The sequence below is a fragment of the Schistocerca gregaria genome, chromosome 8 (assembly GCF_023897955.1).
Source record: "Schistocerca gregaria isolate iqSchGreg1 chromosome 8, iqSchGreg1.2, whole genome shotgun sequence".
NCBI classification, from domain to species: domain Eukaryota; kingdom Metazoa; phylum Arthropoda; class Insecta; order Orthoptera; family Acrididae; genus Schistocerca; species Schistocerca gregaria.
The window spans coordinates 361,672,154-361,698,788 of record NC_064927.1 but is presented as its reverse complement, the minus strand read 5'-3'; positions in this window follow the sequence as shown (position 1 = coordinate 361,698,788).

Here is a 26,635-nt window from a genome sequence, read left to right as displayed (position 1 = left end):
ACCCATAGCTCTACCCCTCATTCGATCACTGCAGAACCCTACATTTCAGCAGGACAATGCACGACCGCATGTTGCAGGTCCTGTACGGGCCTTTCTGGATACAGAAAATGTTCGACTGCTACCCTGGCCAGCTCATCCTCCAGATTTCTCACCAACTGAAAGCGTCTGGTCAATGGTGGCCGAGCAACTGGCTCGTCACAATACGCCAGTCACTACTCTTGATGAACTGTGGAATCGTGTGGAAGCTACATGGGCAGCAGTACCTGTACACACCATCCAAGCTCTGTTTGACCTCATGCCCAGGCGTATCAAGGCCGTTATTACGGCCAGAGGTGGTTGTTCCGGTTACTGACTTCTCAGGATCTATGCACCCAAATTGCTTGAAAATGTAATCACATGTCAGTTGTCGTTTAATATATTGGTTCAATGAACACCCGCTTATCATCTGCATTTCTTCTTGGTGTAGCAATTTTAAAGGCCAGTAGTGTAATTCCCATAAATCCGGGAAGGAGAGCGATGAGCTGTATCGCAATGATCAGTCACATCCCAAATGTGCTCGATGGGGGCCAACACATCAACTGGAACTCTCCACTGTGTTCCTCGAACCACTCCAACACAATCCTGGCCTTGTGACATGGCGTATTATATTGCTGAGAAATTGCCATTGCTGTCGGGAAACTTGATCTTCATGAAGAGATGTACGTGGTCTACAGACAGTGTACGATACGCCTTTGCTGTCATAGTTCCCTGCACGTGCTCCAATGAACCCATGGAGTCCCATGTGAATGTTCCCCAGAGCATAATGCAGCCACCGCCAGCTGGCCTCCATCACGCAGTACAGGTGTCACGGAGCTGTTCCCCTGGAAGACGACTGATTCGCGCCCTCCCATCGACACGATGAAGAAGGTGTCGGGTTTCATCTGGCCATAGAACGCTTTGCCACTGCTATAACTTGCAGTGCTGATGGTCAAGTGGCCATTTCAGTCGTAGCCGCCGATGTCATGACGTTAAAATTTTTCACGTGCATGGGTTCAAATGGTTCAAATAGCTCTGAGCACTATGGGACTCAACATCTGAGGTCATCAGGCAGGATTTGAACCTGCGACCGTAGCGGTTGCGCGGTTCCAGACTCAAGCACCTAGAACCGCTCGGCCACTTCGGCCGGCCATGCATGGGTCATCGGCTGCAAAGGCCCATCGTTATGTTCGGTGCACACTTGTACTCTGCCCAGCGTAAAAGTTAGTACCTCCACAATCTGTCCTGTTTCATCAGTTTGCCCAGTCTGCTACCCCACGACGTCTGGACACGGTTCGTCCTCGGTTTCGGCACGTGTTGAAGACACTCACCGCAACTCTCTTCGACCACCCGATAAGTCGCTCAGTTTCCAAAATGGACTCCGGGCCATCACAATCTGCCCTCGCCCAGACTTAGATACGCCGCACGCCTTTCCCATTCTACACATGGACAGCACGCTCAGTGATACTACGTGCACTGTGCGTGTGCCTGACTAGCAGTCATTCCTCGCCTGGTGACGCTGATATCGTCTTGACGTGTTTATATCGATAGCAGGTCGGTGGTCAGAACATTATCGCTGAACAGTGTATACGAAAAAACTCCGATTGTCGTGTGAGCCGAGTCAAAGCGGTCATTGCACAATTTGATATAAGAACGTCGAAAGGCGTTAGAGATGGAACAAGAACTTACTGAAACTTCCTGGCAGATTAAAACTTTGTGCCCGACCGAGACTAGAACTCGGGACGTTTGCCTTTCGAGGGCAAGTGCTCTACCAACTGTGCTACCGAAGCACGACTCACGCCCGCTACTCACAGCTGTACTTCTGCCAGTACCTCGTCTCCTACCTTCCAAACTTTACAGAAGCTCTCCTGCAGAAGTAAAGTTGTGAGTACCGGGCGTGAGTCGTGCTTCGGTAGCTCAGTAGTAGAGCACTTGCCCGCGAAAGGCAAAGGTCCCGAGTTCGAGTCTCGATCGAGCAGACAGTTTTAATCTGCCAGGAAGTTTCATATCAGCGCACACTCCGCTGCAGAGTGAAAATCTCATTCTAAGAACTTACTGTTAGTCTCATAGCTTACTGAATCGGTCTTGGAACGTAAATGTTAACCAAGATCATGCTGCACACAATGCCTTCCAAACAATGTCTTGGTGGTTACACGAAGAATTTGAGGATACATTACTGGCTCAAAATTCACCTGGTACCATCAAGACGAACATGTTCCTTGGTTTTGTACTACGTAATCCATATCAGTTACGGTCCGTTTCCACAACTCTCATTTATGCAGCGCAGTCCATATCACAAATAGCAGGTTCTATGTCCATAGTAAAAAGCAGTACGATATTCAAGAGGGTGACGCTTCTATTTCAATTGCTGTGCAGCCCCCCTTGGCGCTAATCTCAGTTAGATGAGTTTTGTCGAAAGAATATAGTTCGAAATGAAAATTCAAAACGCAAATAGGTAATACTTACAAAATAAAACATTGAACACTATTAACCATAATGAGAGGTAGGGGTGTGTGTATTGTGTGTGTGTGTGTGTGTGTGTGTGTGTGTGTGTGTGTGTGTGTGTGTGTGCGTCCGTGAAAGAGAGAGAGAGAGACAGAGCGAGAGAGAAAGAGTGTGAGAGTGACAGAGAGAGAGAGAGAGAGAGAGAGAGAGAGAGAGAGGGAGGCAGATGCTGTAAGTTTCTTCTTCTTTGGGAACTGTACAGCATCTGACTTACTTCTTTGCGGTAATATGAAATATGAACCTATATTAAAGAAAATGCAGCACCGTCCTTATCGTAAGAATACGGTGGAATCGTTAGTACCACTTGGTTCTTGACTCAGAGGCTTCAGGCAAACAGAGGAAATTCACTTGCTCTGATAATATTATTACAGAATGTCATATTGCTATTGTACTGGCCAGCAAAAAGCTGGAAACACAATGAAAGAATGATTTCATTTAGTGTTACCTTTCTTTACATTTGACAGATGACGAACAATTTCAAGTGAAGACTTAGTTCTGAATTTGCTCCTATTACGCTACGTTTAAAGTATCAGCCCACAAAAGTTGGGATCTGTTTGTGATATGGTTTCCCACACAGGTCTAAACGGATGACTGTCTGTCAGCTTAATTCTGCTTGAAAAACGCAGCACGTACACACACACAAATGACGAAAACCACGTCACTGACTTTTCACACTTCAACGTCGTGTGCGAAATCCTTTTTCTGAAGGCTAGGTATGGACATCGGGAAGAGGATGCTGTAATTGAAACAAGCGCCAGTTCAGTGACGAACACAGACTAGGTGCGTGACCTGCGTTAGAGGCCGGGAAAGCCATATAGCTGGTGTAGCTCCTACTCTTATATAGACGAATTCCTCAAAAACTGAGCGAAGTCAAATGTTCCCCCTGTCCCTCTCTCCGCATATCGCTGTCTCGCTCCGCTACGTTCCTTTCCTCTCCCCTCCTTTACCGCCTCCTACTCCTCCGCATGTTTTGTGTGTGTATGTTTTAGCGTGACTTTAGAACTTAAATTAGGATTAATTGGTCTTAAATATTTCTCCGATGTAAATACTTAACATCCGTCTACATAGTTGTTGCGTATCCGGACAGGAATAATTAACTATTATGAGAACACGCTGACGCGTTCCGCATCTTAGCGTGTTATCGTTCACGTGATCATCGGAACGTGTTACCGGCTAACGAACTCCAGTTGTAATTGGAGTGCGTGCTAAGATTATTAATAACGGGTCGTGTGGGCACCACCACCTTCGGCTTAAAATACAACTAGCCTTGAAACATTCGTGCTGACATTAAGCTTCTGCCGCCGTCGAGACATATTCCGGCAGTGCCTAACAAACTAAGTGTGTGTGGACTGAATACTGACCACGAATGCGACTGGATGTAAGAGTTCTTGACACAGAAACCTGTGTTGAACATACCTCAGAAAAGCGTGGTGGAAACTTTACCGTTTTTCGGTGTATTATTTAATTATTTTAAGCAGTATTGTAAGACTAGCAAATGATCACCATTTGGTAAATAGACAGCCAGCTGATCTTCAACATAGCAAAATATAATGCAGCAAGCGTAAATAGATGAAAATATCGCATTCTATCCTTAGAATCGGTTACAGTTTAAAAAATCTAAAGATACAGCATGAACTAGGAGGAAATGAAAAGGAACATGGTTTGAGGGGTGATAGTATTAGTTATTCTGGAAAAACAATGTTTCGAAGACAGGACGCATTTAATACACATTGTTACTTATTTTCGGTATTTTCCATACATTGCCTTTGTTTACAATGTACCTCTACATTAATGGATGGCAGATACAGAGAGACGTTGCGCGATTCCTTACACATTTGTTTGAACATTTTTTGACAGTTTTATATTGGAAGACAAAGACCAAAATTTTGCGCTATGAATTACGCGTACAAATAATAATGTGGATCAACGGAGTGATAGCCGAAATAAAGCTTCCGATACGTTCTTATATAAATAATCGAGTAGCGGTCTTGTTCCTTGTAGTTGCTCGAAAGTTAAAGAGCTGATGCACGAGAACGTGAGCTCGTTGCTTGTGTTAAATCGAACGAGCTTTCAGATACCCAATGTGATTACTACACGGAGCTGGAATAATGTCATCGTTATGGACTGGCGAAAATTAATGGGAATGTACGCCTCAGATCATTCTACAACGTCATTAACGTCGACATACAAGAAAATTGTTTTGCGCTTCTGGTAGTTACGACTGTAAAATGTGGAGGCCATACATTCGCTGTTGGCATAAAAGCAATAAATAGCTTTCAAAACAACATCCATAGCCTGAGAATTATTGGACCAAATTTCCGTGTTCTCTTCAGATTTAGATCAATGAGTGGCATGTAAGTTTGTTTTGCGCCAGGGAGAATAAGACTCAACATCGATGTCTTGTCTCCTTAAGTTGCAGCCAGCAGAAGTACGTTGTATCCTCATACGAGAATAACTATTTCACTGTAACCCACAGCAGAAGCTTTCCTTGTAGTATACTACTGAAAAGGAAATAAATTAATTTTCTGTCATAAACAAATAAGGCGCTGTTTTTTTTGTGTGTGTGTGCGACAGCGATTGTCGTAACTGCTTATATGATTTATATCTGGAAGTCATCTATATGGTTTGATCAGTTAACCAATCCTTTTTACAGCGATTGTTTTATGTACAGCGCAAGTTGCACAGAGATTAATGAGTGAATTAAATAAATTTCACGTCATATGTCAAGACATTTAAAGATAATGTCCTGCGTTTCAAGCAAATAGCTTACAGCTCCAAAGCATTCTCCGTAACAGTTGTCTCAATATAAATATATTCACAAAAAAACAGACGGTATTCACATTTAATGCGTCAGTTTGCGTTGTAGTGTAATGTCAGGTTTGAGCGTCTATGTGACGTTGTGAAGGATGAGTGAAGCAGCTGAGAGGTCACAGAAGCATAAAAGGGCTCTTAAACGTTCAATGACATTGCCATAATGTCAATATACTGAGCACTATTGAGAGCCCCAGAAATATTCTCAATATTACTGGTAAGTTGCGAGTGTGTCAGGTCTAGAATTGGCGGTTTGACTGAATTCACCTTTAAGTTGTCGGCAGAGGCTTCCTGAACCAGGAACATGGCGGTAAAGTGCTTAGTTTAAGCTTTTATTTTTGGAAATAAACTAAGAACTGGTAATATAATGTATCCATATCTACATAAGAAACTAATCACTCTGAAATCAGTCCTCTAAGCGATATATATAAGACGTACGGCACCAAAGAAAAACTGATAAACGCCAGAGGAAAAAAAATCATTTCTTTGTATACCGATCTTGTTCAACAACATGTAAGTATCCATTCATAAGATATCCCAACATTTTGTGGGACGAATGAAACGACCACCAAAAATCTTCCATTGACTCAAGCATCAACAGACTGAAACTTGAATTAATCGTCCAATACTGTAATTAAAACTACACTGAAATAACCCTTGTAAATGTGATAAATAGATCGCAAGCTTACATGTTATCCGAGCCATATGTCTTTCTCATCTGTAGAGTCCAGACACTTGCAAGAATTCCATTTTATACCAAAATTACGAGCCATATCTTTCCACTCCTCTTCTGTTTTTGATACCTGAAATTAAACTATTACTTTGCGTAGCAACATTTATCAATGAAATTCATTTGTTGTTTCTTTCTACAGGTATTTGAACCGGATGAAGATGAGTGTTTGATGGAGATTCCATCATTAACTTCATTATCATGAGTATCAAGAGCAGAATCCATTGCCTGGCAGAAAAGTAAAGATGGCAAGAAACAACTAAATAGGCACATGAGTTCCCGAAAAACATTTCACTAGGATTTGACCAGGCCAGGACATCAAACATACTACACTGTCATACAGCAGAAGACTTGCAGCTGGAAGACTTGGCACACTGGAAAAGATTTGTGTGTATACACAGTAGGACGAGTCCAGCCTATGTTATCCGTGAAATATAGTGTGGAAAATTGTGATGACTGTGGTGATTAAAAATAATTAGCTATAATTTACAGTGGCTGTTTGCTGTATCTTAGTTAATTAAACAAGTGCCCTACCTTTATTTAATAAATTACTTTTCAGATTGCTTCTATCCATAATAGTTCTGCTTCAGGCATTTTGTTCGACCTTATTTAATTTGATTTACTTATTACTTATGAGAAGTTTTCTAAAGTTGCTTACTTGTAACACATTAAATGGAGAGAATCATTACTATCAGTTAATTCTTCCCAAAGTTGACGTTCAATGTGGTATTTGTTTGCTTGAAAATATGTAAATTATTCAAATAATATTCCATGTTTTATAGTTCATAAAAATATAACAATATTCAACATCAGAACATAGGTTTGACATAGTTGTATACACATCCTGGCACCTATTTACATCTCTTCATTTAAAAAGAAAACTAAATCTGCCATGCTTAGTAATGTGATTTACAGATATCAAGTAAATAACCATGAACTATTTTGCACAGTATAAATTCAGCTAATGAAGTGTACTTTGATACCCATGTGTCATATATTTATTTTCGTCTCGTGTTGATCCATACTCCCACTCCTCTAAATACGGAATAATATTTTTTAGCACTCTGTTCATTTAAGAGAGGTGGGCGTTTGACTGTTGGGAGCACTTACTGTAGGCCTATGATGCACTTTCACCCTAACGTGGATGTTACGTGGCAGTTCTGCTTCCATCTACACTAGTCCAGTTTTGTCGTTCTAACAGACTACCCATTACTCCAAAGGGTATAGACAGTGGATTAAAAAAATGGTTCAAATGGCTCTGAGCACTATGCGACATAACTTCTGAGGTTATCAGTCGCCTAGAACTTAGAAGTGCTTAAACCTAACCTAAGGACATCACACACATCCATGCCCGAGGCAGGATTCGAACCTGCGACCGTAGTGGTCACGCGGTTGCAGACTGACGCGCCTAGAACCGCACGGCCACACCGGCCGGCCAGTGGATTAAAAAATAGAGAAAAACTGAAATAGGTGTTTTAACCCTTCATTTGTTGTACATAGTCTCACCGCACTTTCGTACAACGAATAAGATGCTCACACAACTGTGAGGGATTCTCAGAAAAGTCCAGCTTTGGGAGGCGGTTCAATTCCCGCGTCATGTTGACTGAATGTCAGTAATGTCGTTGAAGTGTTGTCCTCCATGGCAATTTCTGTACTTTGTAGTTTTACGGTAGGTTCGTATTGATAACACCAAGTCTCGTTACTTGTAATGAGAAAAATAGTTATCCGTGTTTTGCGTTTCAGTCAATTTGCGGTAGACGCACAGCCGTCATTCTTTTTCTTCGAGAGTCACGTTGTCTTGTTGATGATATAAGTTCACGACATGCTTGTTCCGGCATATGTGCCATTGTCAACTGCTCCTGTTGACATTACATTTCCATATAATTTTATGTTACGTATATGTAATAGTACTATGAGATTTTCTTTTATATCATACGTACGTCTAGGTGGAGTGAAATCCATAAATCACCCTTTAATTTTTTATATTGATAACAATGGTCACATTTTTACATTCTAGAGAAGAATACTAGTGAAATTTAATGCTATATTTTGGCAGATCGTTCACAGACGCTTTATGATTGCAAATAAATTCTATATTAGGTAGTCAGAGACGTTAATGTAAAAACTAAACTTTCACGGCCGAATTGTCACAATTAACAAAATATTCGGGGCTATTATGCCGTAATCGAAGGGATTTCACTTTAAAACATATTTAGTCCGCATCTGAAGAGGACATTTTTAAGGAGGATAGCTGAACGTCCGATTCACACCCTGTCACACTACCGACCACAGCAAAATGTCGCTTCTGTGGCGTGACGTCACGTGTTTTGTATACTCGAGCGCAACTGCCTGTCGTCGACTGCCGTCGTCCGCTGTTTTATCAACCTATAGAGGAAGTCTGGTACACGTCATCTTAAGGATCGCCTTTCGTGGTATCCGGGTGAGCCGTATCAAAATAAATGTGGTGATCTCCTAATTGTAAAGCATGTTCCGCAACAGCTGTTCTGTCAGTCTCCCCTCATCTTCGATTGCTCTTGTGTCTTCGAGTCGTTTTTTGACAATTTTTATTTGTAACATCGACGTACACCTTGCAACAAATAAATGGAATCCTACAAATTCCAGTTTGTTTCAGAAGTTGGGATTTCTTGCCAGCGGTGTTGTTAATTGCGTAGACGTGCGATCTTAATGTTCTTCTTTGTTTTGGCGCGTTATTTCTTTTCCTTTTCTATTACGTCAATAATGTTTTCGAGATAATTTTTTTGGTTGAGGTCGGTCTGTTCGTTTAGGATATTATTCGTTTATCTATTTCTGTGTGCATAAATTTCCAGTATTTTCAATATGTTCATGATTTCACGTTTGGGTATCCTTCGTAGAAATTTCATAGCATTTTTGATTATGTTAGCTCGATTATTTTTATTTTTTTAAGTGTAAGTAATAACTTAGAAACAAAGTTGCGATCAGGGAAAAACGACATCGCCAACTTTTCTAATCCAGCTGTGTAGAAAATTTACATCAACAACTACAATAGTTTCTACATCGGACAAACAGGACAGAGTTTGCATATCAAATTTAAGAAAAGTACGAGAGATTGTGAAAGCAACCAATCAAGTTCTTATCTACACTTAAAAAATAAAAATCATGATTTGAACATAACCGTAAAGTCTGTGAAAGTTCTATATAGAATACCTGTAGGTCAAACCATGAACTTTTTGGAACAACTGGAAATTTATGCACTCACAAATGGCTATCCGAATGATATCCTAAAGGAACAGATGGACCACAAACATAAAAATTATCTGCTAAACTTTATTGACACATTAGAAGAAGAAAAGGCTGACATAACACGATAAACAAAAGACAATATACAATATTAAGATCGCACATCCACAAAACGTAAAATATCTCTGACTACCTAAGATATAAATTACTTGCTAATACAAACATCAGTGGAACCATCTATAATTGTGCAACTGCCAACAAATGATATGAAATTTCACTACTACTCTTCAATAGAATGTAAATGCATGACCCGTGTTCCAAACATAGTACGTAACAACATACTCGGTTCCAAGAAAATATATGGACGTCACTCCATCTATATAGACGTAAGTGTAATACGCGAATAAATCTTAAGGCATCACATCATAATTAAATTGCAGCTACTCACCGAGGTCCAGAGAGGGCTGTAATTATCGTACTTGGTAGATACTCTAATGCATTAATGCCGGACTGACTTACGCTGAAAAAAAAATTAGTTGAAAGTTTGGCTACCAGGTGCCAATCTGCCGCTGTGTATGCAAGAAAAGCGTGGAGATATGTTTCCATATGTAACAGATTTGGAATGGGACGTGGGCAGAATAGGTCACACAAGTGAGAAAGGCACAATGTTGATTAACTGCCGCTCACACTGGTAGTTCAGCACGCGCACCGGAGACGTCTACGAGTCCATGTACAGCGCCCGATTGGCACCTGGTGGCCGTTATTGGAACTACTTTTTCCCAACATAAATCGGTTCCGTATTAACGCATTAATAATATGATACATAAAGTAATGTCGACAGGAACACCTGATAATCGCACCTATGCCGAAACAAGACTGTCGTGAACTTGTGTAATTAAGGATTTGCAGCTAAATTTGTCAAAAATGTAAAGAAGGTGTTATTTGCTCTAGTCTATTTTGAACATACTGCCAAGTAACCTACACTACTGGCCATTACAATTGCTGCACCAAGAAGAAATGCAGATGATAAACGGGTATTCATTGGACAAATATATTATACTAGAGCTGGCATGTGATTACATTTTCACGCAATTTGGGTCCATAGATCCTGAGAAATACGTACCCAGAACAGCCACCTCTGGCCGTAATAACGGCGTTGATACGCCCGGGCATTGAGTCAAACAGAGCTTGGATGGCGTGAGAGGTACAGATGCCCATGCAGCTAGAACACGATACCACAGTTCATCAAGAGTAGTGACTGGCGTATCGTGACAAGCCAGTTGCTCGGCCACCATTGACCAGACGTTCTCAATTGGCGAGAGATCTGGAGAGTGTGCTGGCCAGGGCAGCAGTCGAACATTTCCAGTATCCAGAAAGGCCCGTATAGGACCTGCAACATGCGGTCGTGGATTATCCTGCTGAAATGTAGGGTTTCGCAGGGATCGAATGAAGGGTAGAGCCACGGGTCGTATTACATCTGAAATGTAACGTCCACTGTTCAGTGCGAACAAGGGGTGACCGAGACGTGTAACCATTGGCTACCCATACCATTACGCCGGGTAATACGCCAGTATGGTGATGACGAGTAAACGCTTCCAATGTGCGTTCACCGCGGTGTCGCCAAACACGGATGCTCCATCATGATGCTGTAAACAGAACCTGGATTCATCCGAAAATATGAGGTTATGCCATTCGTGCACCCAGGTTCGTCGTTGAGTACACCATCGCAGGCGCTCTTGTCTGTGATGCAACGTCAAGGGTAGCTGCAGCCATGGTCTCCGAACTGATAGTCCATGTTGTAGCAAACGTCGTCGAAGTGTTGGTGCAGATGGTTGTTGTCTTGCAAACGTCCCCATCTGTTGACTCAATGATCGAGACATGGCTGTACGATCCGTCATCTAGACTGCTAGTGATACGAGTCCGTTATGATCCAGCACGGCGTTCAGTTCTACCCTCCTGAATCCACTGACTCCATATTCTGCTAACAGTCATTGGATCTCGACCAACGCGAGCAGCAGTGCAGCGATACGAAAACCTGCAATCGCGATAGGCTACAATCCGACATTTATCAAAGTCATAAACGTGATGGTAGGCATTTCTCCTCCTTACACGAGGTATCACAATAACGTTTCACCAGACAACGCCGGTCAACTGCTGTTTGTGTATGAGAAATCGGTTGGAATCTTTCCTCATTTCAGCACGTTTTTGGTGTCGCCACGGTAGGTAACATTGTGTGAATGCTCTGAAAAGGTAGTGGTTTGCATATCACAGCATCTTCTTCCTGTCGGTAAAATTTCGCGTCTGTAGCACGCCATGTTGGTGGTGTATAAATTTTAATGGCCAGTAGTGTACGTTCCAAGAAGATTTATGGGCGTCACTCCATCTACACGTAAGTGTAATACGAGGAAACTCTTATAGAATCTCGTTATAATTAAATGGCAACTACTCACAGAGATCCAGCGCAGGCTGTAATTATCGTACTTGGTAGATACTCTAATGCATTAATGCCGGACTGAGTTATGCTGGAAAAAAATTAGACGAAAGATTGGCTACCAGGTACAAATCTGCCGCTGTATACGCAAGAGGAGATACGTTCTATATGTAATGGATTTGGAATAGGACTTGGGCAGAAAGATCAAACAAGTGAGAAAGGCACAATGTTGATTTTATTATTAACACAGTCTGTTCAGCAACCGCACCGAGACGTCTACGAGACGCTGCACAGCGCCTGGATCTGCACCTGGTGTCCAAAATTTGGACTACTTTTTTGCAGCATAATTCGGTTCCGTATTAATAACATGTTACATACTCCAATGTCGCCAGGAACACCCGATAACGGCGCATATGCCGAAAGAAGAATGTCGATAACTTATATAATTACGGATTTGCAGCAAATTTTGTCAAAAATTTATGGAACATGTTATATTGCTGCAGACTGTTATGATGTACTGCCGAGTATGCTATTAATCATTCGCGTGAACGGAGGTGCGTTTTGGTTGGTTCCCGGCGGTCGTGGGGGGAAGTTTCCGGAGCGAGATGCGCATGAATGAGCGCTGGAGCGAGGCCGGCGCTCAATGGAGTCGGCTGTTGCCGGGGTATGGCAGGCGTATTATAATAACGCTGACGATGCTATCAGCTGCGCGGCCGGCGGCCGGCGCGCCTCCGCTGGTACCGTTACACAGGCGCAGGCGGGCGGGCTGGGCAGCTGTGCGCTGGCTGCGTGCTGTGCGCTGCGTGGCTGGCCGCCGTGTCGCCGCGCGGCCTCTGTTGCACACGGGGTCGCCACTGTGCACCCCGTCTGCACACCTCCACCCGCCCGTCTCCTCGCTTCTTCCAATACCAAGGGCCTTTCAGACAAGGGTAACAGAGCATGCGTTCAATATTTATTGACAACACCAGCTTGTCACTTCTTCAGTACATTGAAGTAGCCCTACCCTGAATGAGATTTACACTGTGCAGCGGAGTGTGCGCTGATGTGAAACTTCCTGGCAGATTAAAACTGTGTGCCGGACCAAGACTCGAACTCGGGACCTTTGCCTTTCGCAAGTGCACTTGCCCGCGAAAGGCAAAGGTCCCGAGTTCGAGTCTCGGTCCGGCATACAGTTTTAATCTGCCAGCGCACACTCCGCTGCAGAGTGAAAACCTCATTCTGGAAACATCCCCCAGGCTGTGGCTAAGATATGTCTCCGCAATATTCTTTCTTTCAGGAGTGCTAGTTCTGCAAGGTTCGCAGGAGAGCTTCTGTAAAGTTTGAAAGGTAGGAGACGAGGTACTGGCGGAAGTAAAGCTGTAAGGATGGGGCGTGAGTCGTGCTTGGGTAGCCCTACCCTGTCAATAATATTGTTAGTTGGCGAGGAGATTTAACTGGGTTAAGTTGTCGAACACCGAAAAGAAAAAGAATCTCACAATAATGTACAGTCTAGCCACTTTAATACGACCTCAAAAGCCACCTTTTGCGCTGCAGGACGTCCAGAAAGACAGCCAATGAGGCTTTGGAAGGTAGCTGCAGGGATGTGGAGCCAAGTCGACTACAGTGCCGTCACTAGCTGTGCTAGGTTCCCAGTCGAGGCTACGTGGCGCGAACGGTCCGATAGATGAGGTCAGAACGATTCTCGACTGGGTTTAAATCCGGGGAGTTTGGTGGTCAGGGGAATACGGCAGACTCATCCTGGTGCTCTTCAAGCCACATACGCACGCAGTGAACTGTGTGACGCATTGGCATGGCTCCATCGGTAGATGTTCTCGTGTTGTGGAATAGCAGAGTGCACCTAGGTGTAGACGCATACTTGTGATCTGTTGTGCCTTCCAGAACGACCGAATCACCCAGGGAATGCCACGAAGATATTCACCAGACCATAGCGCTCCCTCTTTCGGCCTGAACCTTTCCGACAATTGTTTCAGGGTGTTTGCTTTCAGCCTTTTCAAGGCGTGCGCGACATTGGCCATCTGTCCAGTGGAGCGTAAAACGTGATTTATCAGAAAACCCTCCTGCCTCCATTCAGTGGACGTCTAGTTGCGGCATTGGCTTGAAAATGCCGTTGAACAGCAGTCAACATGGGTGCATGAACGAGACACATTCTGTGGAGACCAATGCGCAGAAACGTTTGCTGAACTGTCGTTGAGAAGACTCCGCTGGCAGCCCCTTCGTTCATCTGGCCTGTCTGTTACTCAACAGCTGCACATACCTTCGCCTGTGCACATCTCTGCAGCCGGCATTCACCCCTGTCCTCGAAGCCGGTTTTCACCATTTTGCAAACCAAAAAAATGGTTCAAATGGCTCTGAGCACTATGGGACTTAACTGCTGAGGTCATCAGTCCCCTAGAACTTAAAACTACTTAAACCGAACTAACCTAAGGGCATCACACACATCCATGCCCGAGGCAGGATTCGAACCTGCGATCATAGCGGTCGCACGGTTCCAGACTGTAGCGCCTATAACCGCTCGGCCACTCCAGTCTGCTTTGCCATCCACGGTATAGTTTAACCACGGTGGCACACGAACACTTAACGAACTTAGCAAGTTCGGAAATCCTTCCATCCTTGTCCCAAAAGTCAATGATCATGCCCTTTTGGACGTCAGACAAATCGCTCAGTTTCCTCATTGCGACAAAGACTGCACTTTTTTCCTCGCCGACTGCACTGTTTTCCGCGCCCCTCCCCTTCATTCCCCCCCCCCCCCCCCCCCCCAGCAGTCTTTATATACTCTCCACTACTAGTACTGCGGTCTGCCGTTAACGTGTGGTTATTACACTTTGACATAGGTCACATTAATGTGACTGGGCCGTGTGTTAGTTACATTTCGCAACATGCATCAGGAAACAATGAAAAATGACAAATTCGCACGAGAATGGCTGACAAAGAGGAACACGTTGTCGCTTGTTAATTTACTGGCTGAAATAAGAGTCACAAACTTGAACCATTTCATATACTGTTTCGAGTGGGCACAGCCTCTTACGGCAACTGTGGATGTTGATGCAACGTAAAGTAGACAAACAAAATACGTTAATGTGACACATGGCTTTGGCTTTTGTTGTGTTCACGTTTTGGCTACTAAGGCATTAATTACGGTTGGGTAGATAATTATCAAAGAGCTTTTTACCTGAACACCGGTCTGTGAGTAGACCTCTTTCGCAACCAATATGTTGGTATTAGCTGAAGGCGGGAGACTACCAACCAAGTTAGTGACAAGTAGAACCTTTCGCTGACACGGAGTGGACTCTCGTTTTCTGACACCACCTCGTGTAGAGTGATATCTGCTCACACGTGAGTACTGATTGGGTAATGAATATACATGCCTTTGTATATTCGTGTGATATGTTTAGGTCAGTTAATTCATTTTGCCAGTTGTTCTGTGGAGGCTTGATTCATGACTAGAAAAGTTTTTAATTCACTTTATCCCGAGTCTCCATACCCCCTTTCACTAATGAGAACCACCTTGCATGTTTTTGCCTAATGGCATTGCAAGGCAGCTTGATTTGTTCCAGGTGCAGATGCAAACAATTATATTTTTGTTGCTGTAGCAGAACAGAGCATATCTTCTGTGGCTCATGTAAGCTTTGTTTTTTAGGTGCATGTGGAGCAATTTGTTTGTGCGGTTTTGGACCATGGAACATATATCCACTTTTGTATAAGTTACAAGGGGGAATCAGTAACAGTTAACGACGAAGGTTTAGTATATGGAATTACACATTGTAAAGTCTTAGCTGTTGGGAAGCAAGTTACGGACACACATACAGTTGCGTCACATTACATGCTTCAGCATAAGAGTATCGCTTTTTACAGCAAAAGCTTAGCAAAGACTTTAGATGGAAATTGGAACTACTTCTACTACGTTTGTTGACACGGATATTGTAAGTGGGATGGCATTTGTAATGGATAATTAATTCACTTTAAACATACACTGGCAAGAAACTATTACATTTTATTTCAATTCTGTTTTTTTTTCATAATTTCCGATATTAATAACAAACTATTTTTGTGCTGTCCTATGCATTCGGTAGTGATACCAGCAGTGATGGATACGTGTATCTTTCACTGTTCCCATATTGATCCTGGAATCTGTTGAGCACGCATTGAGGTAAATGATCCATCTACATGGTTAGGTGAAAATGCGAAATTAATTTCTTCCTGTCTTTTAAAACATCGAATGTGCTGCAGGAGTACAAGGGTTTATATATGACAATAATTTTAAACAATAATATTGCTTATATATTTCTAACGGATGCTGGAGTGATTACATGAGCCTAGGTTTGTGAATAATATTATTGAAGTGGGTAGTTGTGTGCAGGAATACTTTCATTCATTTACTTCTTGTGTTTAATTAAGTTATTAATTAATTAAGATTAGTAATTTTCGTGTGCTTTACTGCAAAAGGAACTTGTTTGTGGTACTGAAAGATCAGATGTGAGTAGGATATTCTGTGATTCATGTTGAGATTTTCTTTGTCAACTTAAATGAGACTTAAGGTACACATGGATATTTTCTAGAAGTGTAATACTCCGGGATACTGAACAGTTTAAGAGATTTAAATGTGCTGTACTCAGGGACTGTGAACAGTTTAAGAAATTTATCAGAATTTCCAGAGTTGGCTGTGTGTGAACAGTCATGTTAAGAGATGATAATCTTGCAGAGCAGACTTCATCTTTCTGTGATACTGATTATGCTGTGTGATATTTTCGATCTTGCAGAATGAATAATAATTTAGTTTTACATTGAAATAACATTTTTGCGTTTTAATTAGAATTTGAAACGTACATTTGCTGTTGGCAAGTGCTGTATGGTGATCTGTATTGAATACCCTTCTTATAGGCAGTTTAATAATAGAACGAAAAACCAACCCAAGTTGCAAATATTTTGTTTTCCATTAGGTGACTAGTTTCGGACCGAGATCCATTTTCAACTCAGCATAATAAAGTCCAAAGATGTCAAAAATGTGTAACGTACATTAACAGTGCATACAGAAAACTGCAGACTAATAATATTCGCTCTTTCTTTGTTTCAGGTGTGCCTTGTCCAGTGGGTGAAGAGAGACCTAACGAAGCTGTCGAATTTTTGTCCACGTTTGGCGTATTTTCATTGTTTAATTTTTGGCTGACCAAGCCAAAATGACTTCAGTTCACGAGAAAGCACGAACTGTGCTCTGTTAAAGTTTATACTGCAAAGACAGTTTCGTTCTGTTCACAAAAATGTAACGCCAAGTACAAAGAGCATACAATCATGTCACAAGCCGTTTCTGGACAATGGCAGCGTTCCGAAGGTCATGCAGGATTTCAGCGTGTCTTTGAAGAAGAAACTGAGAAAATCCCCCAGGCGTTCCAATAAAGTCCACGCAAGTCAGTTCTCAGGCTGCACAAGCATTTCATGTGCCACGTGCAACTATTCATAAGATCCCCAAAAAGCGACTGCGTCTGTATTCATATAACGTGAAGATTTTGTTGTCCATAATGGCCAATGACAAGCAACGTCAATATGGATTTGCATGTGACATGCTTAACAAAATCTACCAGAATCTCGCTCTATTATCAAGTGTAATATTTACTGATGAGTTCACATTCCATGTCTCTGGAACGGTGAATATGCATAACGTTCTCTATTCGAGGCGACAGAATCCACACAGCATCAGGGAAAAATGGTGAACTGGCTCAGAAGTGAACATATGGTGTAGTCTCTTGTGCGACAAGATAATGGGCTCGTCGTTCTTCGCTGTGGAGACTGTCACAAGAACGACATGCCTAGACACCTTGGAGACGCTTGCTTTTCGACAGGTTGAAAATCTGCAAACAAACCTTTGGATTCAGCAAGATGGAGCTCTTGGATGTTCGGGAAACTCTGAATTGGACATTTCCATGTCACTGGATTGGAAGGGATGGATCCGTGAATTTCGCTCCACATTCTCCCGACATCACACAACTGGATTTTTTTCTTTGGGCTATGGGAAGGACACGGACTTTTTCATTGCTCTGTCGGTATCTTCAAGGCTTTTGTGCTCGGGTTGTGGAAGTCATTGGTAGCATCTATCTGGACGTGTTGCAACAGACATGGGCTGAAACTGAATGCAGACAACGCGTTCTTCGCGTCACCCTGGGCTTCACATTGAAGTATTTTGATTTAATCTAGTAATTTTTTAAAGGAAACTTGGCCTGACAAAATTTATTTTTTAAAAGGATATTTATATACTTGACTTTTGTGTTGGGAACAAACTGAAAGTAAGACGTTTTTGTCTGGAGACCATGCATTAGTGTGGTGTGGATGTACATCATCCTCTGGGATCCATGATTAAAAGATTCGAAGGTTATTGACTGGAATTGAATGTGTGCTACCGAGTACTCATACAGGTGAGCACTATATCTGTTATCATCTGGTGGTACTAGTATCTTTAATGAATTTCACTGTTGCTGTTCTTGTGGGTTGGTCCAGCAAGAGATTTGATTATTGTCAAATAATAGGGATAACTTTGATTTTCAGTTTCATTGCTGTACCTTTCAGCGGTAAGAAATTGTAGCTTTGGCAGGGTTAGAAGGGTTAGAGAGTGAGCCAAGAACCCCTCCCCTTTGACAATCCATACTCCATGTTCGTCTTCAGTGTGACTTGGAGGCAGTTCGGTGTGTAATGATTTTCACACAGTTTACGTAGTTTATGGTTGCTAAATACATTGAAATCGACAGTTTTGCTGAAATTGTTGCTAACGGAAAGTGCTTATTGGACTGTGAAGTTTTTTTGTAAGACGATAAAATGTAAAATGCTGTTGGGCTATGACTACTGAACTATGAAATTTCTTATATGTCTCGTACTACTTCTATTGACTGTCTAGTGGTTGTGCTTAATGCTAAGGATAGAGTGATTTTTATTCTATTATTGGAGTGTATTTGTGGAAACCTTTCTTTTTTAGACTTGTCTGGATTCATTTTTGGTTATCGACCGTACTGTAGATTCTTGACGAACAATATTGGATACTATTGCTTGACGTCTTTGCCTTTGTGGTGCTTTAAAGATATTTTGATAGTTGTGTGAGCTATACTTGTTGCAAAACTTCCTGGCAGATTAAAACTGTGTGCCGCACCTAGACTCGAACTCGTTCGCAATAGAGCTTCTGTGAAGTTTGGAAGGTAGGAGAAGAGGTACTTGCAGAAGTAAAGCTCTGAGGACGGGCCGTGAGTCGTGCTTGAGTAGCCCAGATGGTGCCGGCACGGTAGCTCAGCATGTTCGGCCAGAGGGTTAGCTGCCCTCTGTAATAAAAGTTAAAAAAATAAAATTAAATTAACTTTAAAAAATGAAAAAACCTGTATCAAGGATGAACTTCAACAAGTGTCATACCTGTAGGACGTCCACCGCGAGCAAATACAAAGATCAATTACGAACAAAATGAGATTAATAATAATTTTAAAAAGATGGTCTAGCACTTTACCACGAAAAGCAAATGTCCCGAGTTCGAGTCTCAGTCCGGCATACAATTTTAATCTGCCAGGAAGTTTCATATCAGCGCACGCTCCGCTGCAAAGTGAAAATTTCATTCTATACTCGTTGCATTTGCGCCTGGTGCACTTTGGTTTTCTTGAGTGACATTCATGATTGTAAGTGTTGATAAGTGTAGCAAATCAGAGGGAGACAAAGAGAAGCAGGCTGGAGAGGTATATGGACTATAACGAGAAACCGAGGTTTGTGATACACTGTGGTTCTACTCAAGACAGTGAGCATACTGTCCACAGATTGTAGAAAGATGTTGGATAGTGAAATGGAGAGTGTTGACGCTAATAGTCCTAATGTTCTAACTCAGAAAGCCATTGGTGTTAATGTGACTGGAGAAAGAGTTGATTCTGCATTGGTGTTAGCAGTTGAATCCACTAATAGCTTGTGAAACTCTGTCACACGACTCTGTTCTTCCTACTGTCTGCCGTTTTGAAAGTGATTAGTTGAAGATTATTTTAACGCCAAATGTACGTCTTATCAGAACTTTATTAATGTGTTATTGGTATCTATAGAGGACAAAATTAAGGCTAATGCCAGAGAGCAAAGTGACGAATTAAGTGAGAAGTTAGGGGAAAGGATAGCAGCTAATGCAATAAAACATTATGAGACATTAGAGGCTAATGCGAGGGAACAGACTGCTAAATCAAATGAGCAAATACAGATTATCGCAGAGAGGGTAACTGAATGAATTGAAGTTAGTACTCGTGATGACTGGGTGTTGTGTGATGGCCTTAGGTTAGTTAGGTGTAAGTAGTTCTAATTTCTAGGGGACTGATGACCATAGATGTTAAGTCCCATAGTGCTCAGAGCCATTTTTTTGAAGCTAGTACAAGAAAGCAATCTGAGTCTCATGCAAGAGAACAGCAAGCTAGTGAGAATGATACAAAATTTAGAAAGTAAATCTCAGTATATTGGGAAAGATACTTGATGCAATCAAAAACCAGATGAAGGGTCAATTCAATACAAAATATGATGAGAGAACGGATTTGCCGGAGTAGAAGAGAGTCAAGTTAAGTTAAAAGAAGCCGCGAACGACTAGAATAAATTATTGCAAGGCGTCTTACATACTTCGGGACAGGAACACATAAAGGACAAGGCAGAATTTTCAGATAGGCTAGATTCTGTAAGAGGAGAATCATATTTATTAGCAAATGTCTGTTTACAAAATAGAGTTGCGAGGTCTTGAGCATGGAAAAGAAATTTTGCAGGTAAATAAAGAAAATGGGTTCAGAATGTAAACATGAGGTGCAGAAGGATCTTTAAAAGGTTGATAAAGTTGCCGTTTCTTTAGCACAGAAACTGGCTGTCAATGCTGAGCAGTGATCAAATGTCACGTTGCCTGCAGGTGTTACTGTTTTAGAATAGCTTGGGTCACTTTTAATATTTAACGAGAGAAACATCTAAATCAATAGGAGGAGGTAATAAGTAGGTCAGAAGTTACAGGAAAGTGTTTCCAAGACTGAGGAGAAGCTAGGAGAAGGTACGTCCAGTAGTCATTGTTGCGTTAGAAATTGGTTGCCTGATAGGGAATTCAATCATGAAGATGAACCAGAACCAGATTCTCTTTATGAGAGCAGACATAGTCATCCAAGTAAAAAACAATTTAATCGTGAAGATGTGAAATGAAAGGGAATGCAAGGATTAGATTAAAATCATATTTTGTCAGTACATAAATGTCAAGTGTTTCATAACACGTCAAATAATATGCATCCCAATGCTTACTTAGAAGAAAATGATTTCTCACTTCCTCCTACTTGAACAGAAGACTGCATTTTATTTTGGGTATGCAGAAGGTGAAAGGCAGTGCATATGCGTACATTTGCTCAAAAGCGCGTCACAAGAAGAGTTTCATCACTTATTTCTGTGTGTGTAGTGGTCTGAAGCACCCCAAGAGAGGATAAAACATGGAATACTGACGATTCAAAGCTTAATGAATCTAATTTCACAAGTCATTTGTGTGTCTTTGAGAACAGGATTCCAAAAAATCACTGTTGTACAATCCATATAATTCCGTTGACCTACTTCACATATGCTTGATGAATTTATCTGCACGTTTATGCCAAATCTTTTTTACTGGATGTTGGAAATGTGACTTTCAATAATTTCAAAGTCTACTTCAGGAACTGGAGTATGTTATTGGGCAGGAAATCATCACAGTGAAGGAGCCAAGCAATCTGAATATCCTGATCTCAGGGCACAGACGAATCGAAGTTATGGTTGTGGGCGCTAATATTAACACAGAGATAAATATCGTAGTAATGTGCGAAGGCAGGGGGAGGATTTCCCTGTCAGTAGCGAAAGTAATAATTTTAGGAGAGGACGAGGTCAGTCGAATAAGAGGAAGTTTGGGCATATCCATAAAAGGAAGGATAATGTTGATAATTGTAGATGGCAGCATAAATATTCAAATCATGAAACTGTTGAAGTGCAGTCATTTGATGTATGGAATAGTATACGAGTGGAGAATCTGCGCCAAGAGAATAACAGATTTTATAAGTAGGTGATGTGGGAGCTGATGACGGGCTAGATGACAGTTCTGACCAACAGGATAAGTTGGATTTTTGAGAAGTGAAGAATATGTTACTCAATGAAAACCAGGAAATGGTAAAATCATTAATGATTGCAGATGTCGATGATCAGGTGAGAAGAGATGTGAACGGTGTTGTTTGTTCGAATGTCCTGAATACAAGAGTTAGGTGTCGGCATGCCATATGCGTGATGGGTGGGTTCATGGCGTATTCTGCCTTTACAGTGGACTGAAGTGAAAGAGGCAAAGTCCAGAGAAGTGTTGAAGTGAGAAGACAAGTTGACATTGAACTTCAGTGTGAAGGTTACAGGTTTTGCGTGAATTTCGATTTTGTATCGAGGTTGGCGACTGATACAATTTTACGTGTGGATTTTGTGTCGACACACATGGCAGTGATAGATTTGGGTTGCAGTGAAGTCAGTTTGTTCGATAACGGATCTTTGACGAAATTTTTGTTTGATGAATGCACAGCCAGGGGGAAGGATTCAAGATGTTATCTTAAGTGTTTTACCAGAGTTGAGTAGGGTGTCGACCTGAGATTTTCTGGAACTGAAAGAAGCGCTGATGTGATCATATTTTTGCATTATGAATGAGATCTTTATACTAAGAAAGAAATACAGAATCATGTTCTTTGTGTTCAGGAGGTAGATGAAGCCATCAAAAAAAAAGTTTTATTTGGACACTGCATGACCATTAGTATTTTCCGACCATCCAAGTAGGAGTATAGAGTTTTATTACCATTTATGAAGCCAAGTAGCATAGAAATGTTTTTGTTGACACCATCGGTTCATAAACAGAAACTGGAAACAGATATTGAAAAGATGTTACAATAGATGTACTGCAGCATTATTCATCAGTACTCTCATAAGTTCTATATACACTATCATTTTAATGTAATGGCGCAGAGGAACTTTTCTTTTTGAAACCATGTCGTATACCATTGACTTCTAAGGAGAGAGCAGAAGCTGAGATTCAAGAGATATTAAAAAAGCATGTTATTGAACCTGCTGTTAGTTTACACAATAACCCAGTGTCAATTCTTATGACGAAAGAATATGGTATTAGACATGAGCGGGATTCATTACAGATAAAACGTGTTACTCTGTTTGGAACTGATGGATCCGCATCTGATTACATTTTACAGAAATTTCATATAAGTGTGTCCTATCATCCACTGATCTGAGAAAGAGCTATTGGCATTTTTGTGTTATGGCTCTTGTTAGTTCGGCTGTTGTTTTAAGGAGAAAGCTAATCACATTGTTGTTTATGTCTTGATTGCAGATAATAGTTGGGAGAAACCACACAACATCTGTTGGGACAAATTGCAAGGAAAAACATATACAAGGTAGACCCACATATTTTGTCATTTGTTGTTTCGTGGGATACACTTCATTACTTAACAAGAATTATGATTGCAAATTAAAAATCTTGTTAAAAAGGACAACAGCGCTTACAGTTGAAACGTCCCCTTTGAACAATTATACAAGATTGTGCTATTACAACAATGCCAAACAGCCACAGACTGCACACAGCACAGCCAGTGATCTTCATACAGAGCGCAACGTGGCGTTACCAATAAAAAAAACTAAACAGCCTACTTACACAGGTTTGAACAATTATACAAGATTGTGCTATTACAACAATGCCAAACAGCCACAGACTGCACACAGCACAGCCAGTGATCTTCATACAGAGCGCAACGTGGCGTTACCAATAAAAAAAACTAAACAGCCTACTTACACAGTAATTTAAGAACTTGAACAGAACCAATTCATGAATAACGACTTTAAGAATTTACACCATTAAGGACAGAGCTTGAAACCAGGAACATACAGTCCCCCCGAATACAAGTAAGAGGTCATCCTAACTAGGTATGGCTGCAAGCGGATTCAGCGAACTGAGTTTCACCAGCAAAACGAATTACTCATGACAGCCACTAAAAGCACTAACAATTTTCAAGCAAGGGTAACACCTTAAATAATATAAGATAAGCTGGCAAACAGAGTAGGCAGCTTCAGAGCCAACAGGCAACAAATAGGCAAGTTATACAGTGAGTGGAGTTAGCTACTGACTGTGTGTAAAAAAGGAAAAGCGCAACAGATCATTCCGATAAGTAAAGGCTTTAAAACTTAACATGCTTACTGAATTTGCAATAGTAGATAGATCAAGAATTCCCGATTAGTTGGTGACACTCCGCCGTGGCAAGTACCAAACGATCAAATTTACTTCCCTTGCGCCAACACGTTGCGGTTGGTGCAGGCGCCAGATTGCTCGCCAAACTAGACGTTGTGCAAAGATGGAAGTGTCGCCACAGCAGAAAGAAAACATATGTCTGCTCCGGTACCAGGAAACAGGAACGCGCCATCAACTGCCCGAAACAACCCTGCCAACACACATCAGAAGGGAACAGTAATCTGCCCAAATGAGGCTACAGACGAGAAAGCCTAGGATGCAGGCAATATTACCTTATTGCGGTAGCAACTACGCATAAAAGTTACAAGCTTAACACTCCTTAAAATAACTTGAAAATTAATAGGTGAAATATCAGCGCCTGCTAATCCAGTGACTATGGCAGTAAGTGTGCCTTGCCTTCGACACAGACTAAGTTACAGTTTCAATATCATCAACTCTATTTATAACAGAGAATGCTCGTACACTTGCGCGGAATATGGCCTGGAACGACAAATTACGATAAGTTACACTGACTGATTACCATACACACAGTCACTCGGAGGCACGTTAGTATAACATGCCCAGCTCCACATTAACACAGACGTGGCCTTACGATAAACAAGTACCAATTAAAAAAACAACACTTAACTCCACTCAGGTGTGAAGGAGGTGTGACTTCCAGGTTTCCATGCCGTGGTTTATTGCTTCCAATCCGTACAGACGGTCTTCGGGGTGCCGTTAAATTTAAGCCTGCAGAGTAGGCCGAGAACTTTCCGACAGGTTGCACGCGGCGTCCACCGCTCTCTCCGCAACTCGGCGCTATCAATCCTTAATCCAACCGGCAAGCCTTGCCTCCGACCGATTTAATCACTTGCGGCTCCTCGAGGCCGGTACCGGACAGCAGGAGTGCCCCAAAACCAACTTACCAAGTGGCCAGCCACCTGCCCTCCAGCTGACTGTCAGTACCACAGCCCGTCAAAAACCAAGAACGCAATTCTCGACAAAGGCCCTCCCCCCCTCCCCCCCCCCCCCCCCCACACACACACATATGATCGGCCCTGACATCGGCAGCCCAAATAGCTAATGGCACCACCGAAATGAAATTCTTGGACTTATTTATTAAACGTAAATCGGAAAACAGAATGAAAAATCCAGTAGTCCGCTGTAGGGTCATTGGCTGTTGCTTGACATAGGTTGACAAGAACATATTTTGATCACCAAAGTGATGACAGTTCGTAATTTTAACACAAACTCGGCATTCATCGTAAGTGATGGCTTTTTTTAAATAAATTCATGGTGGCATTTTATCAATTGAGGAGTGCTGAGAACTATGTCAAGCCAAGCCAACAGTTACTATGCAGCATTCTGTAACTATTCCCCACACTAAACGACACAGCATTTATATACACCAGAAGCTGCTACTTGACAGTTGCAAGACCGGTTGTGTGGGTCTATAATTGACGCGAATAAATACAGCTACAGAGGACTATTAGATTTTTCATTCAGTTTTATATTTAATAATCTTAACGCCTATATTAAAAACGGTTTACACTAGGAATTGTCTATCAGTAATAAGTAAATATTTTAAGTGTGATTTAGAATTATCTATGTCTATTGTGACTGCATCACGAATTTAGCCTTATCCCGACAAGACTGATGTGATTCGTGATTCTCCTGTTCTCTCAGCAAAGAAACAGATTTCTTCGTTTGTTATATTTCTATAAACATTTTATGGACTCAAAATTGTTCTATACGCCACTCTTTTATCCTCTAAAGAGTAAAGATGCTCCATGGGATTAGGATATCTAGGAACAAGCTGAACTGGAAATTGTAAAACATGATATGCTGTTGTTGTTGTGGTCTTCAGTCCTGAGACTGGTTTGATGCAGCTCTCCATGCTACCCCTTCCTGTGCATGCTTCTTCATCTCCCAGTACTTACTGCAACCCACATCCTTCTGAATCTGCTTAGTGTATTCATCTCTTGGTCTCCCTCTATGATTTTTACCCTCCACGCTGCCCTACAATGCTAAATTTGTGATCCCTTGATGCCTCAGGACATGCCCTACCAACCGATCCCTTCTTCTAGTCAAGTTGGGCCACAAACTTCTCTTCTCCCCCATCCTATTCAATACTTCCTCATTAGTTACATGATCTACCCATCTAATCTTCAACATTCTCCTGTAGCACCACATTTCGAAAGCTTCTATTCTCTTCTTGTCCAAACCATTTATTGTCCATGTTTCACTTCCATACATGGCTACACTCCACACAAATACTTTCAGAAACGACTTCCTGACACTTAATTCTATACTCGATGTTAACAAATTTCTCTTCTACAGAAACGCTTTCCTTGCCATTGCCAGTCTACATTTTATATCCTCTCTACTTCGACCATCATCAGTTTTTTTGCTCCCCAAATAGCAAAACTCCTTTACTCCTTTAAGTGTCTCATTTCCTAATCTAATACCCTCAGCATCACCCGACTGAATTCGACTACATTCCATTATCCTCGTTTTGCTTTTGTTGATGTTCATCTTCTATCCTCCATTCAAGACACTGTCCATTCCGTTCAACTGCTCTTCCAAGACCTTTGCTGTCTCTGATAGAATTACAATGTCATCGGCGAACCTCAAAGTTTTTACTTCTTCTCCATGGATTTTAATACCTACTCTGAATTTTTCTTTTGTT